Source organism: Pan troglodytes, chromosome 12 (assembly GCF_028858775.2).
Source record: "Pan troglodytes isolate AG18354 chromosome 12, NHGRI_mPanTro3-v2.0_pri, whole genome shotgun sequence".
NCBI classification, from domain to species: domain Eukaryota; kingdom Metazoa; phylum Chordata; class Mammalia; order Primates; family Hominidae; genus Pan; species Pan troglodytes.
In genome coordinates, this window is record NC_072410.2 from 22507053 (window position 1) to 22512975 (window position 5923).

Sequence of the window (5923 nt, forward strand, 5' to 3'; positions counted from 1 at the left end):
ATTTCATCCTCTTCTGTTTTTTAGAAGCGTTTGTGGGTGCTGATATTAGTTCTTTTTTAAATGTTTGGTAGAATTTAACAGTGAAGTTAAGTAGGCTGTGTCTTTACTCTGTAGGAAAATTTTAAGTTACTAATTCAATCTCTTACTTCTTAAGGTTTGATCCAAATTTTTTATTTCATCTTGAGTTAATTTACCTGTTTTTTTCGCTAGGAATTTGTATATTCCATTAGGTCCTCTAATTTGTTGGCACACAATTGATCTATGACCTTTTTTGTTTCTGTAAGGTTTGTAATAATGCTCCTTTTTTCAATCTTGATTTTAGTAATTTGATTCCTCTTTTTCTTGGTCAGTCTAGGAAAAGGTGTATCAATTTTGTTGATCTTTTCAAAAAACCAACTTTTCATTAGTTGATTTTCTCTATTGTTTTCCTATTTTCTCCTTCATTTGTTTCTACTCTTTATTATTTCTTCATCTTGCTTTGAGTTTAATTTGCTATTCTTTTTATAGTTTTTTAAGGTGAAAGATTAGGTTGGATTTCAGATTTTTTTCTTTTTAAAAGTTGACATTGACAGCTATAAATTTCTGAACATTGCTTTCAGTGCATCCCAATAAGTTTTGGTATGTGGTACTTTCATTTTCATTCATCTGAAAGTATTTTCTAATGACATGGCTTGGCTGTGTCCCCACTCAAATCTCATCTTAAATTCCCACTTGTTGTGGGAGGGACCCAGTGGGAGTTAATTGAATCATGGGGGCAAGTCTTTCCCGTGCTGTTCTCGTGATAGTGAATAAATCTCACGAGATCTGATGGGCTTTTTTTTCTTTTTCCCAAATGGCTGAATTTATTTGCTTGATCAATAATGGTTCTGGCAAAAATGAGTTAAGCAATGCTGAGACATTCGTAATGAAATACTAATTTTAAAAATCCATGACACCTTGATAGAAATTAGAGTTTACACAAACAAAAAAGGAACCTTCAATATTGCCAGCAGGTATAAAGTGAATGTACTGAGACTGACAGGACAGCAAGAAGGTATTTGCACATTTATATCTGACACCTGACCATACTTTCAGTCACCAGAATATCTTCTCTCCAGATTTAAAAAATAGTATGCTGATTTCTGTAACAAAGCTTTTTTTTCGTACAAAAATCAAATAATGGCCAACGAGTCACAACAGTGCAATAGGTAGAGGATTAAAAACTGCATCAAAGAGGTGCTGAAAATAAATACTACCTAGGAGGAGGAGGAGAGCGCCCTCGTGTGGGGTTTGTTTTCATTTCCTTGAGTGGGTGTGGGGTTTGTCTTCTGAGCCAGGAGCCTGGCCTGTCTCGCGGGTGCTGTTCACTCTGACAGAGTGCGCCTGCAGCACGTTGCCTCCAGAGCCCGGCCTCCCAGAAGCTTCAGAGCATCAGAGCATCCATTTCATCAGATGGACCAGAAACAAGAAAATGGGACGGGGTGAATCACAACTATCATTCAAAGGAAAGGAATTTTTTTTATTGCTCGATCTTGTCAATTGGGAGTCCACTAGTAGGTTCACTGAGATGATATGGATAGTATCAAACTTTTGTTTAAGAGCACATATATGGCTTATTCAGGCAAGAAGACGTGTACATTCTAGCCCAAGCAAGCAATCAGAGTCATTCTGTTTTTAAGAAAGGTCAGTCATTTAAAAGATTTCTGGTTTGAGCAACATCCTCTGTGGATGCACCAGGCCAAGGAGACTACCTTTGATCAACCCAGTGAGAAGGCCTTTGCTGGTCCCCGCAGTAAGAAACCGGCGGGAACGGGCGGCCTCTCGGCTGGCCTGCGCCGCCCGGGGTGGATGGGTTGGCTCCGCAGGCAGCCCGTCTGCGGCCAGATAGGCCGTCCTGGTGACTCTGGCTTATGGACTGTGGTTTAGAACTGCAGAAGGAGAGAGTTAGGAGGGTGGACCAGGGAACACCCACCATGCACTGCTCTGACCACTCAGAGAACCTGAGGTAGTTCCCCCATAGGGATCTGCACCAAGGTGTTGAAGGCACAAGCAAGAGTGAAGGTACCAGAGATCACGGAGGGCACAGCATTGACCTGGTGTGGTTCCCCACTTGAATGATCCTGATTCTGCTGTGATAAAAAAGCAAAGAAAGACGATTTGTGGTTTAAAAAGAAGCCACTCAAGGGTGAAAATAGTTATTTCAAGTTAAGGAAGAAAATTAAAATCTTCAAATATGCTGATACTACCTGGAAAACTCACCTGTCCCTAAAGCCCACAATGCATCTCCTGCTTCGTCCTCCCATAGAACCTAAGCCTGACGCGAAGGAGTCAGACGTGTGACCGAGGAAGAGTCTGAGAAGAGAAGACACCTTTACAGAATGTACAGCGAGAGAGCCAGCCTGGCCCCCGGGTTACAGTAAGATGCACGAGTCCTTTCAGTCTCACGGACTCCGGACGGCCACGGAGGCTGCTCAGATGGACGTCTCCTTCCTATGCCTGCTGGGCAATGGCTTTGCCGGCTTCTTGCCTGCCTTTGGTGGCTATTTAGCTGCTACTGGCTCGAGGATGCCATTCTTGGGCGGCTGGATGGCACCCCCGCGCCACTCGGGCTCCTCGTCCTCCTGCGCCTGCTGCTTGGCCCTGTCTGGCTGCATCTGGAGCAGCCAGGGCTGCATGCGCGGCTCGATGACGGCCTCACTCTCCTCGTGAACTGCTTGATTCAAATGGTTGTTCTTTATTTCCAGCTCTTCGTTCTGTCTCTGTAAATCTTCCAGAATGATCTGCAGCTCCTCCTCATCCTCACTCTCGCTCTCGGAGGAGTACTCCTCAGTCTCGCTTAGGCCCTGCTGCTGGTGACTCTGAATTTCCGCAGTCTCGGCTCTGAGGCATTCAATCTCTTCTTTTTCTGAGGCAATCTGCCGGCGCAGAAACTGCTCCATGCCCAGGAGCTCCTCCTGTTTAGTCAGGATCTCTTTCTCCTGAACAAGGAGAATATTTATAACTTCTTCATTTTCATTCATCTTTTTTTTTTGGAAACAGCCTCTTTTGAAAGACTGGCTATCTCTTGTGCAATCTTGGTTTCACACCCCTGTCTTTTAGCTTCTCTCAGTTTTCTTTTGAGAGCTGTCAAAATTCTTTGTACTTCCCATAATCTTTCTTCTTCAGACAAATCCTTTATCCCACCCTGCAGATCTTGATGTAAACAATTCAAAAGCAACTCCTGTCTCCTGATCTCCTCCTTGAAGCCTGCCTGGGTCTCTGGCAGCGTGGGCATCGTGGCCACGTTAGACCATCGCCGAGGTTTCGTCACTTGCTTTAGAACCACATTTCCAAAGAGTTCTTGCACATGTGTGAAGAACACATACAGGACTAGATTGCTGATCTGCACAGTTGGGCTGACCACTATATAAATGTTCTGTATATTCATTTTTGCTTCCAGTTCCTTTGTGATGACATGGTCCATGTGCACAACGAACCAAGAAATCAGAAGATAGTTACCTTCTGGCAGTTCTTTGAGTAAACGCTGGAATTCCTGCACTTTCTCAGTCTCTGTGGTCCTCCCATAAGCCTGTTCAAATCTAGGCATAAGCTCTTTGGTAAGCAAATTCTCCGGAAGATCTCACAAATACTGCTTCCGCAAACTGGCTACAGTGTTAGGGTCATATTCTTCCAAGTTTGTAGACTTCTCCTGGTCATAGGCTGCTTTTAGCTCATCCATCTTTGATTTAATTCCTGATACTCTGTAGATGCCTTCACACTTCATGCCATACTTCTCTACGTAATTCACGGAAAACGGCCGGCAGCCAAATGCCATCATATATCATGGTTCTCTCTACTGCACCAGCCAAAGGAATTCCAAAAATGGGTTTGAGACTTGGAACATCAATCTCAGGCACCTCTGGCTCCTGAAATGGCTTTTTCTTTTACTTCTTTTCCTTCCACTGTTTTAACAACATCAGCTGCTGTCAAGTCTTTTGACTTATTTTTTTTTTTTACTTCTTCTCTTTTTTTCTTCTTTGTGCTTTTCTTCTTTATGCTTTTCTTCTTTGGGTTTCTTTTATTTTAAAATCCTCCTCCTTCTTTTTAGAAAAGCTGGGATTCTTGAACACATGGATTCCCTTGGGCCTCCTCATTTTAGAAGGACTTTCTGCCTCATCTCCAGAGCTATCTTCCTGAAAGGCTGCATAGCCTTCGGTCCTCTTTTCCTTTTTCTTAAAATTTCCTTTTTTCTTCCCATGGTCTTTCTCATCATCAGACACTATATCAGGAGGCTTGTGGAGGATGTCATGGGGAGGTGAGGGCTCACCAGTGTGGTACAATCCAGGAAATTTAGTAGGGCTGATCTCTTCAGAGCTGGGGGTCTGGGTAAGCCCACTGCCATGCTCCACCCTGTGGTGTTCACTGGGGCTGCTGGTGGGGGGCAGGAAGCACTTTGTCATGCTGATGCCCTGACTAGGAAGGGATGAGGTCTTCTCTGTTACCTATCCATTACACCTGTGCCCGCCACTGTGCAACCACCTGTCCCACTGCAGCCACCGCCTCCTGGCACTCATGCGCCACCACAGCCACTGGAGCCACCTCCTGACTATCTGATGGTTTTATAAAGAGGAGTACCCCTGCATAATTTTCTCTCTTTGCCTGCTGCCATCCATTGATGACGTGACTTGCTCCTCCTTGCCTTCCACCTTGATTGTGAGGCCTCCCCAGCCATGTGGAACTGTAAGTCCACTAAACCTCTTTCTTTTGTAAATTGCCCAGTCTCTGGTATGTCTCTATCAGCAGCATGAAAACGAACTAGTACGTCTAATTTTACTTGTGATTTATTTGACCCATTGGTTATTTAAGTACATTATTTGATTTCCACATTATTTGTAAATTTCCTAGATTTCCTGCTGTTGTCAAATTATTAACAAGTTTAATTCTGTTGTGGTTAAAGAACATACTTTGTATGATTTTAATTTTTAAAAATGTACTGGGGCTTATTTTACAGATTAGCCTATAGCATATATATGAGGATAAATGTTCTATGTGTCCTTGAGAAGAATGTATATCCTACTGTTACTGGGTGGAGTGTTCTATAGATGTTTATTAGATCTGATTTTTATAGATGAGAAAAATGAGATCCAGATGGGAGTAACGGATTAATTCAATGTCACATACCAAGCTGGCCAGGGGTCACATGAACTACTGGGGTGAATCATGTGAAACTGCCACTTGAACATCAAAAACTGTTAAAAACCAACAAATTCTTATAGTTCAACATCATAGAACACAAGCCTCCTGACTTTCTGTCCAGTGTTTTCATCACTGAACTGGTATCCTGTATTAGGGCAAGCTGTGCTGTGTAAATCATATGTCCTGAATTATCCTTGGCTTAAAACAATAGGTATCAACTACTTGCTCATCACATTCCATGAGGATAATGCAACTTTCCTCCAGATGGTGATGTAGGGATCACAGCTGCTTTCATCTTGTGCGTCCACCTTCTAGAACACATGGCACATATCAGAGGAAGAAAACTTCAGGATCATAGGTATGTTCTTAAGGGTGAGCCCTAGGGGTGGCTTAGATCACATCTATGCACATCTCATTGGCCAGAACCCAGTCATGCGGCCCAAACAAACTCTGTGGGGTCACCTTACTTACAGCATAATTTTGTATCCTTAGCCAATTCCACTGGGAATGTAGTCTAACTTGACAGTGGGAGGTGTCTGTGATCTCACCTCAAGAATTCAGCACTTTTTAAAATTTTCTTATTTTGGTAAGTGTTAAAATATATTTTCAGGAATTCAAAATGTAGGTCTTGGCAGGGCATGGTGGCTCACTCCTGTAATCTCAGCACTTCGGGAGGCCGAGGCAGGAGGATGGTTGGAGGCCAGGAGTTCAAGGTCAGCCCAGGCAGCATAGCAAAACATCATCTCTAGTGAAAATAAAAATTAAATGT

At 43.2% G+C, this 5923-nt stretch overlaps 1 pseudogene; it reads right to left on the reverse strand.

Moving 5' to 3' along the window:
• Window positions 1-2231: 2231 nt before the first annotated feature.
• On the reverse strand, window positions 2232-4497 carry LOC459447 (ralA-binding protein 1-like; annotated as a pseudogene).
• Window positions 4498-5923: the final 1426 nt, after the last annotated feature.